Genomic DNA, 22,705 nt, shown 5'->3' on the forward strand with positions numbered 1-22,705 from the left:
CCAGAACCTGAGAAAAATATTGGCTAATCAATAAGCAGAGCATCTACGGAACCAGAGGTTTATCTAAGCACTGTCCCCCACCCTTTTTTTCAGTATTTGAAATTCAGAGTCTAGTTATTGAATGCCCAGAAGCTTTTCTTCTATATAAAGCAATTACAAAGTCTGGGTGAGCATTAATGGAAGTGGACATTTCACATTTTTAGTTGCAGACTAACAGCCATAAGTTAATCTCACAGATTTATGAGGGCACGGCTACATAGGTGGTGGTTCCAGAACACAAACATGGAATAGGAAGAAATTTAGGCATAATGAAACAACAGTTTGTATGTTAACTAAAGAAGAAGAGAACAGAAAAAAACAGAAACATAGAGAAAAAATGTAAACTTATGAGAGAATTATCTTTAAAGAAGTAATTAAGGAGTTGTAACAAAAATAAGAGTATGTAACAGAAGGCTTGACATAGTCTATGGCTGGTCACTTATATGTTATGTTTGAGACATAAAATACCAACGAGAAAAAAGAGAGACCAAAAGAAGAGAGTGCGTGTGTGAAGGGACACTACATTCTTAAAATTGAAGTAATAAATTATACCTGGAATCTCCCCAGAGACCTGTAAATAGGAAACTGAAAGCATTTCCTTCTAGTTATTTTATAAGTACAATAAACTTTATCAGCTTTTAGTATTGGAAACTTGTGCATTATTTATAGGCTGCTTACTTTCAATGTTATTCAGGAGATAGCATCAGGAGGCTAATGAAAAAGAAAATTGGGGTGGGGTTAGGGGTCTTTTATGCTCCTATCCAGGATAGAGATTAATCATAAAGATTTATCATTTTGCTTCCTGGCCCATTCACCAGAGCCAATAGAAGATGCTGTTTAGCCTGTGATATAATTGGGTGGCCATAGGCACACAGCTTCCAGGTTCTATAGAAGGTCATTACAGATAGACTCCTTGCACCAACACAATAACAGCTATGCTTGAGGCCTCCAATGAAGAGACATTAATAGAGGAAAGACTGAGCAGAGCAGAAAAGAGAGTTGAAGTAGCTCTGTGTCACATGGCCAGATCAATAAAGAAATGTTCTTTGCAAAGCCACTATCTCACAGAAGTCTTCAACCGCTTGTCAGTGGCAACAGTTGATGCGTGCTCTGGACCTTAGGTTTAGACTTAAGAAGACTTAGAAGTGGTAAAGGACAGTTCATCTGGGACTTAAATCTCTTTATAAATGCAAATTTCAAGTTGTGGATCAAGGATTGTACATTTAAAACCTAGGCACTCTCAAATAACCTTTACAAAACTTCCCAGTATCCCTACATTTCTGGTGTGTCATAACGTTCTTGCCAGGTACCACATATTTATGTGGTCTTCATAGATTCCCCAAATTTTTAGGGGCTATATGGGTAGCGGCTGCTTCCACCCCTGAATCATTATAGAAGGTTGTACACATCAGTCAGCTGTTTTCACCTTTTCATACCATTGGCACTGTCTTGCTGTTGTTGTGCATATAGCAACATCCCTCACAGATTTGTCTCAAGCTGTTTCTAAATCTCTCTTAATATACCTATTGCTCATATTTAAATAAAAATCAGTGTTCTAATAAATTTAGGAAATTCAACCCCCCTCAAAAAAAAAACAAAAACAAATTTTGCCTAAATATTTTATGTCACTACTAGGAATTTTAAAAACAATTCAAAAACAGTACTTTAAAACCTCAAATTCTTTGACAGTCTGCTTTGCAGAGAATTAAAATTAAACATAAAAATAGAGAGAAGAAACTTGTGTCAGCACAAGTAATGAACATGTTCTATGAATCCAATCAGGAGGCAACTGCAGAGGGTAGTCTAGACAGAAGCCTTACTTGGTGTTATTATGGAAACTTCTGGCAAGGGTACTGTGTACCAGGAACCTACAGCCAATGGTCGGCTTCAGGTCAGTTGATCTGTGCAGGAACAAATACTGCACATGGGAATTGTGGAAGTCAGTGTATTTCATACCCATATCTCTTTACAGTTTTTCAAGTCTCACATCCTAGAGTAGAGTTGGGCTGTGCTGTCAGCCAAACTAATAGTTCCTAAGATCCTAGGCAGGAAGAACACAGTCTCTGCACTACTCTGATACTGCACCCTAGAACCACAAGGAGAAATATATTTAATGGAGTTGTTTTTATCTTGTTTTTGCTTTTTATTTTACTTCAAATGGACAACTGCACACATCCCTGAGGGTCCACTTCACTAAAACAACCTGAGTAACAGTGAAAGAGAATGGAAGACTATATTATGTCCTATACCCTTCTGGTCCTTTTAAGACAAAGCCCCAAATCTCTGGTCCATTCCAGAGTCTCTAAACTCCAGAAAATGAGGATATGTGCTGGAATTTGGATCAGCAATTTTGGAGGTTTTTTTGCAGTTGGTGGGGAATCCTGTTCAGGCCTCTGCAGGTTCCAGTCTGTCCTAGGAAGCTGGCAGCATCTGATTTCATCCAAATTCCCACTAGGACGAATCCTCCAGGAGGGCGGGGGATTGTATGCTTTGTTCAGGATGCTGTATAGCTAGTATCTTGTGCTCAGTAAATATTTGTTGAATGAATGAATAAACCCTATGAACTTTCTGGGAGTTTATAAGAATATTTCATTACATCTCAGGTTTCCTGGGAATTGTGAGAAGGCCTGGAGGCCATGGGGATGGCTGGTTTGGGGAGCAATGTTGGCAGATGAAGCACTATTTGATGGGGTCAGCCACAGGCATTACTAAGAATACTGTAACTATAGTACAGGTCCTTGGAAGTAATCAATTGCATACATTTAATATGTTATTAAGTTTGGTCCATTTTACATTTTTGTTCTTTTTATTGCTAGGCCAGAGAACAAAGAGGGTAAAATTTAGTAGATAATAAGAGATAACAAGACATATGAAAATCAGTTCCCTTTTGTTTTTAATTTGGCAAGTATTTGAAGATCTAAACAGTAGAGATGGTTTCAACGAAGCATCTTTTTGAGTGTTTGACCAAGCTTCCCCTGTAAAGATTTTTTTAACCATGTGTTAGAGATCACTTCTACTAAAATTACAACAGGTTAGGTCAAGTTCAAACAAAATAAATTCAACCAAATGTCACAAACACAGACTGTACAGATATGTAACTGAACAGAGAAAACTGTTGTTTGGGACTGATTTTTCTAATGTAACCATTATCATAAAGCCCTTAGCCATTTCATCTATCTGATGGGCTGCTTCTATTGAAATGTCAGCTATTAGCTGAATTCTTCTTAATGTTACCTGGTAGCTGTTCTCACCTCAGAGGCTGTCATGTTTTTCTTTTCACCTGGGAACAGATGTGCTATTCCAATGAGAAATCTTCAATCATCGATAAACCACATGTTAAGAGCATTAAAACACCCCCAGAACAACCTTTATGACCTGAAATATGCTAGTTCATAGTAATCTAGCAGAGTGACACCAAAACACTGTATTAAAGCATCAACAATCACAGGCTTGGAGAACATTCTCCCTTTAAGGAGAACTGCTCCTCCAGACATTTGCTTTTTCTAGCATAACCTGTGACTCATGCAGGTTTCATAGAACTGGTGCCATCACAGTGGAAAATGAACCCTCAGGAATATGTAGGTCTGCAGCATGCTCTCCTGTGTCAGTTTCAAATATTATGTAACAAACTTGGAATTGGTGGCAGTCTAAATGCCTTCTTGTCATATCCATGTGCACAAAGTTCTGTGTCATCGTTACTGAAAGTCTGTACATCTAAATTTTATTTATACAAATTACACAAATTAAAAGTATGTATAATAGGGTTACAGGCTTTATGATCTTCATAATCAACACTGTATCACATTAACTCTAAATGTTACTTGATGATATAATTTAAAAACATAATTTTAAAAGTCTATTGTTTATGTATCTATTTGGTCAAAGGATATGAGTTAATATATGGATACAAACATGTCTAAGTCTACAGAGCTTAGATGATAAGTATAGTCAAATATCCAGCAATATATAAAAAGGGCAAATAAGGAATGAGCCCCAATATGAACAGTGTTTAATTGGAGTGAGATTCCCTAACTGAATAAAACTGATAAATTCAGTGGGAAAGTTAAATTCTTGGCTATTTGATGCCAAATAGCAATTTAGAAGCAACTAGGTATTTGTCTAAATTTTTCCTAGTAACTTGAAATTTTCATCTATTAATCCAAACATTTGGCTTTCTGACTACATATTAACATTATAATAGCTATGGCTATTACATACACACATGGCTAGCCTTGTATGAAAGCCGTATAAGCAAGAGTGACAGCTTCAAAACAACCATACCTTTGAGGCCAACACTAAGTCAGAGGAAATGGACAAGCAGGGTGGGTGTATGCTTAGGCTTGCCCTGCCTACTTCAGGTGACTTTGGTGCAGTTCTGCCCACCAGAGCTTCTAAGCCACATGTGACCTGTAGTGTTTTCAGCATTAATATTCCAATCTCAGGAAATTACATTAGATGAGATCCTATGGAGGACTCGGGAGTCCTTTTGGCTGAGAGAACTGCAAGTGTAGCTCCCAAATCACATTCCAGAGCCAGCTGTGTGTGACTCAGTCCATTTTATTAAGCAGAATTTCCCTTTCATCGTAATTGATTAAATAAGAACCCAAACAGCTGTACCCTTCTTGGGCCCAGATAAAGTGCCATATTTCTTTATACTCAATCTCTACAGTCCCAGAAAATCACTTCACCTAATCATTGATTCTATTTACTCTCATTCAGCCTTTTAGAAATGTTGGCTAGAACAGCCAAACTAACTTTTTCAATTACTCTAAGAAGTATTTGCCATATTCATTAGCAAAAGAAACGAAAGACGTGTTTTAGAAGCCAGTGAGTAAATCTTGAAGGCTCAGACAGTCATCACCATTTTTTATTTATTATTTGTGAAATAGCAGCTCTTATTGCAGGGGTAGACTTAGAAAAAGGCATAGATAGATCTTAGTCAAGAAACCAATGAACTATTTCAGACAGACAGCAATTTAGCCATAAAACACATCTGCAAAAAGGTGGATCTTAAAACTCAGGTTGGAGTGGTGCCTGGGATACTTTTCAATTTGGAAGGGGAAGTGGAGGAAAAATTTTAATGATGGAGAAGCAGCGAGGCTATTCACCAACAAAATGAGGAACTGAGTTATCCAGAAGGATCAGAAACTCTTTCATTACTTTATGCATTTATTTCATTCCCAGAATTTATAACATCTTGCTCAATAACATGCTGATTATATCATATCTCCCTACCCTGTTTCAGGGTACACACAATATATGTTGATTTTCTTCAACTCAGAGGGGCCAGTTCTTATTCTTATTAGAGTATATGGTATATTGTATATCTCAGTAAATGCTTGTTGAATGAATAAATGAGTTAGAGTTTAGTCTTTCAAGGATAACATGTACTCTGAAGGACAAAATAAGTCCTGAACAATTTTTTTTTTTTAATGTGGTAAGAGGACAGGCTTGAGCAAGCAGAGACAGCCTGCAGACAAAAAGCTAGCAAACAGAGTCCCAGCAAGGCACAGGGTGTGGGGATGTTGTTCTATGCTTTAAAATGCAATTTATTTTGCCATATTTTGTAGAGATTTCAATAAAAATCTAAATTGCTTTTCAGTGATTACAATGACACTGATTTTGAGATCCTTATAAAACTGAGGTTGGACATAAACAGTCATCTTATTTGGGTCATGCATATACAAATTAATTTGCATTTGCAATGTTCCTTCTTTTACAGATTATATGAAGATATCTATATAGCTACATAAATGTTTTCACATTTTCATAATTTAGGTTCAACTCATTTTGTCTATTTCCTACAATGCCATTTTTCAGAACTCTGGAGTTGAACCCTAAATATTGATATGTCTTTCACTCCACCTTTCCAGCTAATTTGGTGAATGATACAGGAAGCTGATTTGTGAAAGTCCATTTGTACCTTAATAGTATGTCAAGGGAATCTTAACTTATTGGGATACAAAATTCAGGTTTCTCCTCAACAGGATTCTGACCGGAAATAACACTGTAACCATAGGAACACATATTCAATGAATGGTCATGAGAGAAATGACATCACAATAACATTCAAAAAAGAAAAAAGCAGAGAAAATTCTCTGCCAAATTTGATATAGAGAAGGATTTTTCTCAACACAAAAGTACTGTAAAGTTCTGAGATAAGAGGATTTAGGGTTTTTTTTTCCCTGACTCTCACAACAAGTAGACATCTTTCTATCTTTTAATCACTCAACAAATATTTTTTGAATGCCGACTACATTCCAGGTACTATTCTAGGCACTACAGCAAATAAAGCAAACCAAGTGATAGATGTAAAGAAGAATAACACTGGGAAAGAGGATAGAGCATTATGACATTGTGAAAGGATGCTATTTATTAAGGGGTGGCCAAGAAGGACCACCATGAAAAGGTGACATTTAAGGTGACACCTGAAGGAAGTGAGGAAACAAAGCAGATTTCTCATTCTGGCCAAGGAGAATAATATGTTTAAAGGCCCTGCAGTGGGGATATTTTTTGGGTGTTGGAGCAAAAGTGAGGAGAACAATGATACTGGAAGAGAGTAAAGGAGGGTGAAAGAGTTGGGTGACAAGAGTGAAGTAGTGGGCTCAGATCAGGTAGGCACACACAGGCCACAGAAAGGACTTGAGCTTTGACTTTGAATGATAAAGGAATTGCTTGGAGCACTTAACCAAAGGAGTAATATGATCTGTCTGGAGTTTTAGAAGACTTACACTAGGTACTTTACGGAGATTAAATTACAGTGGGGACTAGGTGAGAAGCATGGAGACCACCTAAGGATGTTATTACAACAATCCAAAAATGAGAAGATAGTGACTTGGGGCAGGATAGTAACAGTAAACAGAGCAGTAGTAGGATTTGAGATATATTTTGAAGGCAGATCTGATAGAATTTGCTGATGAAATGAATGAAAGTGGCTAGCACAGTGCATTACTGGCACATGAATGAATGAATAAATAAATATTGATCAAATAAAATCAGTCAAATCCAATTTGCTCAGGTTTTTTTTTTTCCAGAGAAAATTGAAGCTTAGAGAAGTAAAATTACTACTTTGCTCATAACAATGATAACATTTCACGTTTTCATAGTAGCCCTCTTCCATGGCGCTTATGATGATCTTTTGGTATGTCAACTTGTCTAGACTACAGTACTCATTTATTCAATTAACTGTGAAGGTATCTTGTAGATGTGATTAAAGCCCATAATTAATTGAGTTTAAATAAACAAGATTATCCTAGATAATCTGGGTAGGCCTGACTCTTACCAGTTGAAAGGTCTCAAGAGCAGAGCTGAGACTTCCCTGATGAAGAAGAAATTCTGCCTCGGACATTAGCTTCAGCCTGTGCCCAAGAGTTCATGGCCTGCCCTATAGATTTCAGACTTGCCTAGCCAGCCTCCACAATCATATAAGCCAACTTCTTGCAATAAATCTTTTAATGTAATCTCCTACTGGTCTGCCTCTGGTTGAACCCTGACTGATAGTGCTGGGTTAAATTCTTCCAGTGTAAGCTTCCAAAGGGAAATAAAGTATTAGTCAACTGTTAGAGATAACACTAATTCTTGTGGTCTGCTCTACCAGTTTAGGCAAGTATAAAAAATATGGTTGGGAAGAAAACAGAGACAAATTCATACACATAAGATGATTGATAACATGTTTATGCAACAACAGAGCCATCATGGGATAAGATTAAAAATTTTAAAACTAGCAATAATTCAACAGTTTCCGGTTGTGTTTGAGAGAGTTGTCTTAATAATAGAAGGCATAACTGGTATAGATTGCATGAACTGTATCTTGGGGACTACTTGCCTTCTCCCATCCCCAACATAGGTTGTATAAAGAAAATTTGTCAGGGGGCAGAGAAGAAAGGCCCAAGCAGGTACAAAGGCCAATGGGCACAATGGAGAGAGCCCTGGATTGGGAGCCACAAAACTTGGGTTTGTACCCTGGCTACTATTTTGATCACAAGGAAAAGGGTCTCATTCTGATGACCTGAAGAAAAGGGAAGTTTGCTGTAACATCCAGGATATTGAGTGGGGCTAGAACCAGGAGAGAGGGGCAGTGTCAGGGAGGCCCGCTTCATAGCAACTGCCTCTCTCAAGGAGTGTACAAATCTTTCTCTTGCTGGGCCTCTGATTCTTTGCCCATCCAACTCAATCTCTTCTCTCAACCACTTGCTAATTATTGTACTATTCTACAGATCTGAGTTTGAATTACTCACAGCTTCTGCTTTCATTGCCCAGGTTCTATCTCATGGCTCATTATGTAGTTTCTTTCAGCTCTGCTTCCACTGTTAACTCTCCCTTTCTTATACATCTTCTAGTTCAAATAACTCAAATTCTCCACAGAGAGAAGAGAGGGAATCTGATTGCCCAAACATGCAGAGAGAGAGTTATTGTTAAAGTTTAAAGGCCATAACACAGGTTACTGGTAACCCACTCTGATCAAAAAGGGTGTGGTTGGGGGTAAGAGAAGGAGGAAAGTTAAAGGTGAAAACCAGGGCCAAAAGCTATTGTTATCTAACCTTTCTGAGCACTAACAACTTAGCATCCCTTCCTCCCTTGGTTCTGCAACACGTTAAGGGATCTTTTCTAACCTCTGACCTATCTTTTTTTCTGTCCGTGACAGCCACTTCTTTTTCCACCTAAATATTCCAAGGGCTCAGTCCTGGTTCCTCCACTTCTTCTAGAGAGATTCTTGGGCAGATCTCTGTATAATCAAAAGAAGTCCTTGAAACCATATGTGCACCAAGCATTACCTGAAAAAATGTGTGCTAAGTTTCCCACATATACACTCTAATTGCTACCAACATATGTTGTATGTTGGCTTTTCTGTTGTAATTAAAACTTTAATGTTAAAAAGGAGTTCTCATTTGTAAAAAGATTGATAATTGAATACCTTTCCATAGCAAGCTCATCCTCATTCCCAGCTTTGTTATCATGTGTATGCCAGTGACTGCCACATCTACATCCCGCTTATTAAACACATATGTATAAAGAAAGAAGTATGTGCCAGACATAGGGCTATTCACTGGGGTTACTATAGTGATTCAGATATAATCTCTCTTTCAAGGAGGTCATAGTCAAGTGGGCAAAAATGATCAGTAAATTGGCAATTATAGAGTATGATAAATCCCCAAATACAGGTAAGCACAGAGGGCTGAGTGTCTGGACCTTAAGGGACTAGACTGTGGAGAACTTCTCAGAAGAAATGATAGCTAGTAGATCCTCAAAAAGCACTGGGAAGCAGGCATTTATAAGATCTGTAATTTTCAACCATCATTATGCATCAGAAACATCAAGGTGGCGGGGTTGGGGGAAGGATTGAAAAATATAGATGTTAGGCCTCTCTCCCCTGAGATTCTGATTTCATTGTTCTGGGAGTTTTTTTTTTTTCTTTTTTCTTTTTTTTTTTTTTTTTTGCGGTATGCAGTCCTCTCACTGTTGTGGCCTCTCCCATTGTGGAGCATAGGCTCCAGACGCGCAGGCTCAGTGGCCATGGCTCACGGGCCCAGCCGCTCCGCGGCATGTGGGATCTTCCCGGACCAGGGCACGAACCCGTGTCCCCTGCATCAGCAGGCAGGTTCTCAATCACTGTGCCACCAGGGAAGCCCCTAACTTTTTTAATCAATTAAATTATTCTAAAGGGAAGGAACAGTTGAAAGTCACTGGCTTAGGTGAAGCTGAGGAGGACAGACAAGAACACTTCATTCATTGGCATGTTTAAAAGACTGAAAGCAGGAAGAGAACTTACCTCAGGTCCAGTTGTCTGGAAAACAGACTCTGAGGCAGATATTTACATGCAATACAAAAGCTGAAACTTTGTACTCCTGCATCATCAGGTGATTGGTTTGGATTGCCCTGGGGAAGGCATGTGGCCTTGGATAAGGCAGGTCCCTTCAACCGAGGACAATTTCAAGAGAACATATCAGCTACAGACTTTCAGCAGCCAACACACTGACAGCTGTGGGATGAAGATATTACTTCTGAAAGGGGATCTAGGTGGTATAACACAGCATACAACATAGGCCAGCCCTTGTACCACTTGGAGTCATATGGTTCATAGTGAGTTCATCCCACCTGGACCCACATACAGAGCCAGCCTATCAAGGAACCAAGCCTGTCCTCTTCCTTCTGTGTCAGTTGGCCAAAAGGGAACCCCCATATGGCTATAGGTGTGATCTGAGGAAGAGGTGTCACTGTAACAATGGCAGATAACATGGACTTATTTGTACCTTATGGCTCTGCTCATTCCCAGTTCAATCAATATACCCCTTCCATCTTACAATGGATTGTTGTTAGTTCAGCTTGACTTTATGGCTTGATGGGTTAAAAAGACCCGAGCTCAGGATGGGCAGACTTAGCTCCAAGGTCAATTGATGTCCCATGATTTTCCTCTACCAGGTCCTAGGAGCATAGCAAGACTTACTTTGCAAATGATATTTTGGTCTCTAGCTGTTTACTGCAGACAGCATAGCCTTACTCTAAAATATTAGGAGTCCACTTTAAAATTTGCCTACTGGGACTGATCACAAACTTCAAACATCTTTCCCCATCATAGTTAACTACCACTAGTGCTACAGGACCATATATGCCAGGCATGCAGGCTGCAGAGCCCCTTCGCTCTAGGTCTTAATCAAAGTTCACAGTCTTTTTGTGTCACTTGGTGAGCGGAATGAAACAGTGTTTCCAAGTATTAAATATGCCATCCCAGAACCCAAAGAAGACTTAAAAGTGTTGTGCTTTTTCTTAGGGGTAGAAGATACGAGATGCGTTAATCTCTCCTTATCTTTGGAAGGAATATCCTGGCATCTCTCAGATGAGTATACTCCTAAAAATACATATGTCAGAGCCCTGAATTTTCATTAGATTTATCTCCCATCTTTTGCAGCACATGTGTGTTACCAAGGCCTCCAATGTACTTGCCATTTCTTTCTCATGCAGCCCAAGTAACATGATGTCATTGTTACAGTGGACCAATAATGTTCTGAAGAATAAAGAGTCTAGGTCCCTTTGGACTATATTATAACAGAGGACAGGTCAGTTAACATAGCCTGGAGCAAGACCATAATATACTGCTGTCTATTCCACATGAACATAAACTGTATCTGATCCTTCTTCCTAAAAGGGATGGAAAAGATCCCATTTGCTAGATCAATGGCTACATATTATGGATCTGAGTGTGTGTTAATCTGGTCTGCAAAGATACTGCATCCAGCACAGCAGTTGCAATTGGGGTTACTACTTGAGTTTGCAGAAGCCCACTATCATCTCCAAAAATCCAGCTGCTTTTCAAATTTTTTTGTAGAAGCCAGACAGGTGATTTGAAGGGAGGATATAATGCTATGAATCCATTAGTTTGCTCACTAATATGATAGCAATCTTGGATGGTTGGGAAAGGCATGTGCCTTCCAAAGGCCAAAGAACCAATATAGCAATTCTGCCAAATATGAAGTGTACCCATTCCAATTTTACATTTGGGGATTAAGGAAATGATTACATAGTGAGTCATGGACTTAATGAACTCACTGTAAAATGGAACTGGACCAGGCCTTTATTTACTAATTGGCTCTCATATGCTCCTACTCTAATTGATGCCACAATGATGTTTCACGTCCCTAGACATCACTGTTAACTTAGACCCTGTGTATCACACTACACAAAATGACTGGATATTCCCATTTTTCCCAGGACATTATTATTGAAATAGTCATAGATACCTTGAGGAAGTACTGAGGGAATTATCACGTGTACTTAATACAGAGTTGCAGAGCTCTTCCTCTTGAAGACCTGACTTCTCCTTCAAGCAGTGGGATCTAGGGTTGAGAACTGGCTCAGGTTCCAGAAACTGAACAAGGGATTTTGACTTTTTACTGGAATAAGTTCCCTTTACCTCCTGAATAGCTATATTTGACTCCTTTGATTGTATACATCAAGCATACCCTTGTTGACTACTTATGGATACACTGTGTTCTATTAACCATCTCCTTGGCCCTGAGTGGGTCAAGTCTTCCTGGTTATTACTCAGACTAGCCATTTATTATGATCATTGTGACCACATTGTTTCTGACAGTTAAGTGCTATCACCTGGCCTCTCTTATTTTGGCATCCTCTTCATTGCTATCAGCGTACCCCACTCTGTAACATCATCTTCTACCATCAGCCTTAGCCTACAGAGGACAGCCACCACTGAGCATCTTATTTATGCTGGTGACTTTCTCATCAGTGCATTTTTTATCAGTATGGTAAATGGAGTGTCCTGTGGACCCTTACATTAAGTGAAACATGGTTAGTCAATGGGTTTCTGCTTTGCATAGCACATCCACTCTAGCAAGCCCTCTTCTCTGAACCTTTTGATCTCTTCTTTCATCATGTGCCATGGAAGTTCTGGTATTTTTAGGTAGTGTGGGCCATAGCTTTTCCCAAGCTTCAAAGAACCATTCTAGCAGCATGTTAGCACTATCTCCTGGGTTCTTGACAGGCTATTAAATCATGCATCAGTGGAGAATGTTCCCATATAAATAAATTCTCCCTTATCCAAATTTATGTTTTGCTTTCATTCCCCTCCCCTCCCACCTGGATCCAGGATCTCAGGCTCAAGTCCCATACATTCTCTCCTTGTCCTATTGACACATGTTGGCTGAGTCCTGCAGCTCTTTGGGTGCACAGTTCCTTCCTTCTGCTAATAGACAGACCAAAGACTTCCCCAGCCAGTTATGTTGAGACTTGCCCCTAGTTCTTCTTCTGGTGGCCACGAGGGAAGGTGGAGATGTGAAGCAGAAGAGAAAGGAGGTGTAGGCACATATGTTATCTTGCTATTTTGCAAGCAAAAGGAAGTGGTAACTTTTAGCCGGAAGGACTACAACACTTCTGTGGGTTCAGAGGAGAGTAGAGATTCAAGATTTTCAAGGGCATCAACCCAAATAACCCCATGCCAAGCCTCTTTTTCAGTTAAGGCCCTGACCTTGGTGAAGCAGATTTGCCAGGTTAACAAATCTATCTTCTCTGGAATCCGCTACACTTAAAATCACATTCTGGGTTTTGTCGTCAGCCTTTCTGCCCTCAGGCCTGCTGGCTTTCTCATTTTGCCCTAAATTTGAGATTAATTACTCTCAGTCCTTCATTGTATTTCTCTAATGCCTTGCTAGCACCCAGCCAAAGCCATCTGATTCCATGGTTTTTATGATTATTTCTTCCCTAGAACCTCTCGATTGTCTGAACGGTGCACCTGCAGTAACTTCTCTTTCAGTTTCCATCCCAGTTTACTATCAATGAAAGATGTAACTTTCCCATTGCTACAGCATTCCAGGAGTTATCCAAATTCCACCTACTACCAGTAATGGGGTTCTCATTGCCAGCTAGTAAAAAGCTAATATAGCTCCAAAATCCCATTTTAAAGCTGCAAGGACAACCCTGGTACCAACTGTTTTAGGTCAGGCTTCCTAGGAAACAGACTGTGAAGCAGAGATTTGAATGCAGAACTATGGAGAGGGCTCTTAGGAAGAAAAATACTTGCAAAGGAATAAGGGGAGCAGGATTAGGCAGAGAGAGAAGTTGAACAGCAATGTGGTTCCAACAGAGGACCCAGTGCATCCTATGGGGGAAACACTGAGTTGGAACAGTGTTCAGAGTTGTCACATTTTGAGTACTGGGCTCTATACGTCTCCACTGACCAGTCATGGGATATAGGCTGCTTCCGGAATGGGGTGCAACTTCGTGCATGGTAAGGCAATTCCTTCCAAAATTCTCAGCTATATGTAGGTAACAGCCAGGACTCCTGGCAGTTGTGGAAATGTATGCCTTGATCCCAAAGGAAAGATACATGTGGGATACCACAGGATCTATCATAGCATGTGTTTTTGCCGGACTGCAAGTAGTTCAGTAGGGCTCAAGTGTAGAGTACGAGAGGGAGACGAGTAAATGCTAAGGCCAGATGGATAAGCAGTGACCAGATCATGAAGAGGCTTTGTCTTGCAATGTCAGCCTCCAAAGGATAGCAGTGCCCAACAGGTACTTACTTAGATATACAATCTGGAGCTCAAGAGAAAAAGATCTTGACAGAGAATTATCTTATGTCTGAGACATAGATTTGAGGGTCATTAGGGGAAGCCAGTTCACCTGAGTTTGAATTCTAGTTCCACCCATATCATTTCAAGTCCTCTGAACCTCAGTTTTCTCAGCTGTAAAGCCCTGACAGGGTTATTGGGAAGAATGGGTGGGATGATTCACACAAAGCACTAAAGTAGAACTCTCTGAAAATGTTAAACCTTTACATGGCATACTAAACCATCCAACTTTGTTGTCAAGTCAACCAAAGGATTAATCCTGAACAGACAAAACTTCTATCCCCATTTTTCCTTTAAAAACACCTAGGAAATAAGAGTGTGTGTGATGGGAGGGAGCTTTATTATGTTATTATTTGTTGTTCATAGTTGGAAAAATTGAAGCCTGAACGGTTACGCTGTTTGGTTGAAATACCACAGCAGGATGAATCAGGATAAACAATTCAGATCCTTAAACTCTTTGTGCTACTTGTCTCTGTAACCACCAAACTCATAACCTACTGGGAAAAGAAAAGGACATTGATGTATAATGTTAATCCTATTAACAACTGAAAGAAACTTCAGGGTCATCTTTCTGAGATCATTGCTCAGAGATTAGGCCCCAGGTATTGAGAAGAGCAGACATTATAAGGTTTATTGAGAAGAATGTGACAGGGATTCATTATCAGGTGACAGGGTGATGAGGTGGGTGATAGGATTGCACCTCAGCTCAGAGGTCAGCCTCAGGTTGAAAGAGGCAATGTGTCTGACTCTGCGGTAGGGGTGGAGAATTTTCAGTGACTTCTCTCTGGAGTGAAAAGATGTGAGCTACTGATCTGGGTCTGATCAGTTGTTTAAGTTTCCTGCCTTCTTATGGCCCCTTTTAATGTAAATCTCATTTCAAGAAGGGGAGGGGGAGAAGCAGCCTTGGAAATCCCAGCTTTGTTAGTCATGTTGAAAACCAAGCTACATATACAACACTGATGGAAGAGAATGATCATCCACCTAGTGCTATGGGTGGAAGGGATAGATACACTGAAAAGAGATGCATGAGCTGGAAGGAGAAGGGGAGGAAGAAAAGTGTGACCAGCAGCAACTATCAAACAGAAAGTTTTGCTTGTTTTCTGAGAAGAGAGGAGGCAAGGTGAAAGCAAAGCTTGCTAAATATAAATGTCAGCTGCAAGCCTGGACTGCAGAGTAGTGAAAATAGTCCTTGATAAAAAATAAAAAGAAAATGGTCATCAAACTCCCCTTTATTACCATCAATTTTTTTTATTCTTCTAATTCCTCTGCTTGGATTAGAAGAGGAGAAATTGGTAAATAATATAAATCAGGGCTTCTCCCACTCTTAACTCAAGAGCCAACATGTAGGAGCATACCACTGATAAGAATTCTCTGAAAAGTGAATCCATATTTGTGGGCCCATCTACAAAGACTCTCATCCAATAGGTCTGGAGAGGCATCCAGGACTATGCATTTTTAGCCAACTCCCTAGTAATGCTGATGAGAGTGGTTTAAGAATCAGGCTGTACAAAACATTACTATTCTACATAATCAGTGCCCATCCCAACTTTAAACCAACACTCAGGGACATCTAGAGCAAATAAATATATGTTTGCTTTGCCAATTCAAATAAAAAACCAGGATAAGAACATTACTATTAGTGTAGATACTTTTCCTTTTCCCTTGGGGGTGGTGGTGGGGATTCTTCTAACCTAGGAGTCTACAGAGGAGAGCTTTTTCCAGAACAAAGGATAATCTGCCTCAAAGTTAATTCCCATTTCTTCCTAGAAGGCAGAGATTGCTGGTAACTATTTTTTTTTCTGTGTTACTTTTTTAATTTAATTTTTCCTTGGTAATACCATATCTTTTTAAGTTAATTTTTATTGGAGTATAGTTGCTTTACAATGTTGTGTTAGTTTCTGCTGTACAGCAAAGTGAATCAGTTATACGTATACATATATGCCCTCTTTTTTAGATTTCCTTTCCATTTAGGTCACCACAGAGTACTGAGTAACTTTTAAGTAGTTTTGTTTTATTTTGTTTTACTTTCAAAAAATACTAAAACTTAGTCTATATTCTGTTATAAGTATAATATCAGGTCCTAGCCCTAGACAACTTTCCTCATTTCCCAAAAGCACGTGAAATTTCCACATTCCTTAATAAAAAGGGTAAACTATTTTTACATCAAAATAATGGGAAATGGAAAGATAAAATAAAAACGATTGCTTTTAATGATAAAAATTATTTATATCATTATTTCTGTTTTTCTATTTATTTTTCTGTTAAAATATTAATATTAGGCTAAATTTAATTTCTGCCATTTCCATTTATAACTACCCAGGAAAGCTCTTTCTTCTCTTATTTGATGTCTAAAACTAATATTGCATTAGCAGTTTGATAAGGAAACTTTGATTCAGAATTGGCCTCTTAATATCTGAGAATTGTAAAAGTTAGGCAATGACAAAGCAAAATATAAATATCGACTGGGGCACACTATTGAGACTGCAGTCTTTGGGCCCTGCAGAGGTTCTCAGAGAGTACCTGTCTATCTCTGTTCATCCAAGCCCTTTGAATTTGGGACAGGCATTGGCAGGCTCATGATAAATCACTGATTTCATATTCAAAAATTCTCAAGTATCTCTAACCTTTGGAAGTAGAGCAAACCTTCTCTTGAATTCAAATCTTTACCAGACACTACACCATTTATTTTCTCTTTCTCACAGCCAAACTTCTTGAAAGGACGGTCCTTGGTTGATGTCTCTCATTATTGCTACCTATTTAGTCTTCAACTCAGTTCAGCCTTGTCTCCAGCCCAACGTTGCTTTGAAACTCCTCTTGCTAAGGGCACCAGTGTTACCAAATCCAATGTTTACCTGTCTGGATATGTCTAACTTGACCTCTCAGCAACATTCAATACAGGTTACTGTTCCCTTCTCTGACTGATAACCATATTCTCTTGTTTTCCTCCAACTTTATGGTTTTTCTTTACCAGATTCGTATTAATTGGCATCTCCTCCTCTGCTTGCTTGGCCTCCTCTAAATGCTGGAATTCTCTGGCCCTCTGCATGTCTCGATCTACATTCTCCCCAGGTGAGTTCATTCAGTCTTATAATTAAAATACTATCTATAGCAGAATTAATCTAAAATGTACGTCTCTAGCTCTAACCTCTCGCCTGTATTACAACCTAATGTATTCAACCTGCTAGATAAAGCTCTTGATCCCCTCAAATGTTATACTTCCATGTCTTCTCTCAGTGCAATATCCCCATTTTTTTCAAACTCTAAGCTCATTCTCACCTCAGGGTTTTCACACTTCGTTTTCTCTATCTAAGACCACCTGGCCACCACACCTTCACACAGTGAGCTCCTTCTCATCATTTAGATCTCGGTTCAATTGTTACTTCCTCCAAGAGGCCTCTTGGTCACCCTAAAGTGGACCTCAGACATCCCACATCACCCTGTTTTGTCTCTGTGTAGAACGTATAGTGACTTGAAATCTTGTTCATTTGTTTATGATTTATTTACTCCCCATGCCCACTAGATTGTAAGATCCGTGAAGGCTGTAACCAGTGTTTAGGTTAGTCCCTGGCAGATAACAGGGGCATAATAAATATTGTTATAAATTTTAGGATGATATACAAATCATGTATTAGAGTCAAAGCCATAGAATGTTGACAATGATTGAGTTCTTCAGAATTTCTTTTATTTTGCTTGTAGTAGTGGGTTATGGTTAAGCCCTACCTGAAACTCAGAAATGTCTGAAGGACTGTAATATTGATAATTGGTGGGTGAGAAGCTTCTTGGTGTCTGCTTTATTATTTGCATTAACTGAAGATGTCTTTAAGAAGGAAGTTTGTGAGAAAATCCAAAGAATTCAGGAGCATCTATGAAATGGAAGTAAAGATGAGAAAGAGAGAAAAACTATTTGTATGTCAGTCAAATCCCAAGTACTAGGGACCAAGTCTATATAGAAGCAAGTTGCCAGAAGAAGCAAACAGAGCCATTTAAAAAATAAATTTTGTGGGCTTCCCTGGTGGTGCAGTGGTTGAGAGTCCGCCTGCCGATGCAGGGGACACGGGTTCGTGCCCCGGTCTGGGAGGATCCCACATGCCGCAGAGCGGCTGGGCCCATGAGCCACGGCTGCTGGGCCTGCGCATCTGGAGCCTGTGCTCAGCAACGGGAGAGGCCACAACAGTGAGAGGCCCGCATACCGCATAAAAAATTAAATAAATAAATACATAAATAAATAAATTTGGTAAACTAAAAAGACACAAGCAATGTTGATTCAATAACCAGGTAGAAAAGTGAGGCATTATATTGGGAAAATGACATCCTCAGCATCTCTGTACACCTGTGACTCCAGTGCAGCATGGCAAATATGTGATGCTGATCCCTGTGACCTCTGGGGGGTTTGCAGCTTTGGGAGACCTTGGAAACAATCCTCTGGGAAGAAAGTTGGAGTGCTCACTTCTTGGCTCTGCTTCATTAGGATTAGCTCTTGTCTCAGGTCACCATGTTTGCAAATGGCTATAGCAGAACCAGACACTATATCCTCTCTTATCCACATCCAATGGGAAGACAGTAAAAGTTTCTTGCTAGAAATCCTAAGAAAAATTCTCAGTCTATCCCATCAACTCTGACTCATCACCATGGTGAGAGGGGAGGTGCTCTAATAATGAGCTGAGTCCGGGGTCCTCCACTTTTAGAGGTCAGGACTGGCCTCCCCCTAAACTAAAATTGAAAATGGTAAGATGACTGTTGCCCAGAAAGTTGAAGTGATTTCCTTTGATTCATTCCTCAGCACTTATTAAGTACCTACCATGTTCTTGGTACTCTCCTAGGTGCTGATGATTCCATGCTGAACAAAGCACACAAAGCCTCCTTCAACTGTAGCAAAATGCCTAAGATGTCAAAGCCACTTAATTATTTTATGGCACTATCTTGGGTAACCTCCTCATTATCTGGAAATGGGGAATGTGCCCAGGGTAACTCTTCTCCACATCACAGTAGAGAGGAATCATTTAGCAGGTCAGTTCTCCTCAGTTGTAAGTTTTGCATGATGTGACTCCCCAGCTACCAAAAGCTACAGTCACCCAGAGCAACCATCACCTTTCCCCTGAACTCAGAGGTCGTCAGCTGCTGAAACTGTCTTCACCCAATATCCAAGTACATGCATGGATGGAAGGAAGCTGTGAGGGCAGAAACATGGATGATGGGGTCACAGATTCCTCTAAACACTGGAGAAACTTCACCCGTGCCCTCCCGATGGGGAGCATTCACTGCATTTTAATATAATGTTATTCTCTACAGTTATTCTATTTTCAGGCTAGTGGAAGTGTGAGGCCTCAGAAGAAAGAATGCTGATGGGGGTTTGGGTAAGGGAAAGAGAGCTAATAAACTTTTTTTTCCAAGGCAATATGAAAACACCCACATTAAGGATAAGTAGCTTGCATGAGAAAACTCAAAGTCAAAATGAAATATGAATTATTGATTTTTAGTAAATCAGGAACTAACATTCTACTTTTACCTCCACCCCATGCTCTCTAATTTTGGTGGTTATTCAACAGTCTCTTTCATGTCCAGAAGTCTGTCCTTCAAATACCACCTGACATTTTCATTTTACCTCTCTTTCTCATTCTCATTCTCTCCTTTCTTATTTCCTCTCTTTCTCTCTCATCCTCTCTCCCCCTTCCGTTCTCATTTCTCTCATTCTCTTGCTCCCCCTCTTTTCCCCTCTTTTTGCTTGAGGGTGTATCCTAGCAACAGCTATTTCAATTAAAAAGGATGGGAAGGGCCATCAGTGTTGCCAAGGTTACCAGTATTTCCTGCTGTCACTGGAGGAAGTAACTTGTGCATCGATCATAATGGAATCAGGTGCTTCGGCACCTTTCTGCTCTTTCTCCTCAACATCCAGAGATAACGAGTTCTCCACATCAAAAAGTTTTACCAAATTTCTCACAGGGTCATGGATGTTATCATTTAGTGAGAAATTACTCTATGGCCCGGATGTTTATAGAAAAGTTTGGGGAAATATAAAATGGCAATAATAACAATAATTAGATTTTGACAACATTTAAGAGGACAACAATTCTATTCATTTGATATACTGTCAGATTTCCAATAACAATAGATAACAATTTTGTTTGCCAGCAGAGCCATACGGTGACAATGCCTCAATATCAGATACTTTTGCTTTTGTGTGTGTGTGGGGGGGGGGCAGATTAAGCCATTTTATTGAGGGGCTTCAGGGAAGGGTGGAAGGGCTGGGAGGACAATGAGACCAGGGGTCCTTCTCCCGGCAGGGATCTCCCCAGCTTCATAGTTGCTGAAAAGATAATTTTGCTTTTAAAAATATAATAACCGTAGTACTTTGTACCTATATACCATCATTTAGGTGCTATATCCAATTTTTTTAAATGACAATATTTTAAAAAATTTCCCTGATTACCCTTAACATCATAAAAAATTTCAAAATTTATTCAGCAGACTCTTTTCTGTTCATCATAAAAATAGTCATTAGTATCCAGAAACTAATTCAAAGACTGTCTGATATCAGGCCTAGAGCACAAACATGGGGCCCAGGAGGCCTAAGAGCAGCCTCCATCTGTGGCCCCAGTTCTGAACTCATATTCCCCAGACTAGTCACGTTAAAATATTTACAATTTTCCTACATCATAGCTCCTTACATTAGCGTACTCTCTCACAAAACCCTTATACTTTCTTATTTTATTCCCACAATGGCTCTGTAAGGATGCACTCTCCCCATTTCATAGATGGTCAAACTAAAAACTAGGGGTTTTAATGACTTAAATGGCAGAGGCCCTGGCACCAGACCTTTTGACTCCTTTTCATTCCTAACTCATTGCACAGCACCTTCCTTCTACCATATGCTGATGAAATAGTGTCCATGCATGTTTTTTCCCCCTACTTCTTTACCAGTTCCCCCGGAAGCATTTCCTGAATAACAGACTTGCACATTAATCCTCCTCTCGGGTCGACTTCTGGAGAACCTGACCTAAGTAAGGTTACAGCTCCTATCAGGTGCTCTTTCTCCATGGTTCAGCTCTCACTGTTTTCTTCCCTCCACCCTTCATGCCTGGGGTTGGTAACGATTCCCACTGTTGCTAGTCCTGGGGTAATTTAACATTCTTGGTGGTTCCCTTAACCCTGTTCACACTCTTTTTAGTTCTTTAACTGAAGTCTCATGAGATAGCCTTAGTTATTTGTTGTTTAATGCAGATAACATAACTTATAAAGCCTACTTAACTGATCTCCCCAATTTCCCTTTCAATCCATTCTCCATGGAATGTCTGGAGTGATGTTTTAAGAATCTTAATTAGGGCTTCCCTGGTGGCACAGTGGTTGGGAGTCCGCCTGCCGATGCAGGGGACGCGGGTTCGTGCCCCGGTCTGGGAGGATCCCACGTGCCGCGGAGCGGCTGGGCCCGTGAGCCATGGCCGCTGGGCCTGCGCGTCTGGAGCCTGTGCTCTGCAACGGGAGTGGCCACAGTGGCGAGAGGCCTGCATACCGCAAAAAAACAAACAAACAAACAAACAAAAAAACTTAATTAGATCACATCATTCCCTGCTTAAAACCATCAGTGGATCCCCTCCATGAACAGATAATGTTCAAGCTCCCTGCCATCATGTAGGAGGTCTTTCACGCTTCAGCTGGTATCTTCAGCTTCATCTCTGACTACTTCCTTCCTAACATAATGCAGCAATAGCAAGCTACATGTAATTCCCAACACAGATCCGGCTGTATCTCACCTCTGTGCTTTGGTTCAATCATACTGCTCCCAAAGTGTGGCATGCTCTCTTCTCCTCCAAACATCACTAATTGATGCCTCCAGTTCAAGCAAGTGTTCATTTCTCTAGGAAGGCTGAGAGTTCCTATAAGATGGGGATTACTCATTTGTTAATTTTATACCCTCAATTTCAGCCTGACACAGAATAGAACGTGTGTCGAATAAATGGCCATTCAAGGAGTGAAAATAGTGAAAATAGTGAAAATAGTTACTACTATACTAAACAACCTTGAAAAGCCCTCAATTATTACTGGAGATGTCTTTGAAAAGTGAACCAATAATGTTAATAATCGCCATTTATTTTTGCCAACTCTGCACCAGACACTTAATACTTATTTAATATATGTTATTATTAACTTTCAAAACAAATATAAGGTATTATTTTTTTTTTAATATGAGAAAAATTAAGCTCAGAAAGATGAGAAATGACCCTTAGGTCACACAGTGAATAAGCGATAGATTTGGGATTTGAGTCCTTCCGTGTCAATCTTCATTCCAAGGACTGTACTCTTTCCTTTACAGAAGAACATTTGTGTCATAATGTAAAGTAGAATAGCGGCTATGGCCTCACATGGGCAAAGCCTTTAACCACTGCCATTCCCAGCCTCCTGGTCAACATGAAGAAGAGGAACACTTGTTGGTTTCATCTATCCATGTTTATATTAATTTCACAGAGTTTCAGCAGCATAATCAATACTTTGTATGTGCATCTATTTCCAGCCACTTTAGGAGGCATTTTGTTTGGGGGCATTTCATCTGAAGAGATGGCAGAACTAGAGACAGACAGATATTTACGGAG

The sequence above is a fragment of the Mesoplodon mirus genome, assembly GCF_964341445.2.
Source record: "Mesoplodon mirus genome assembly, chromosome: 6".
NCBI lineage: Eukaryota > Metazoa > Chordata > Mammalia > Artiodactyla > Ziphiidae > Mesoplodon > Mesoplodon mirus.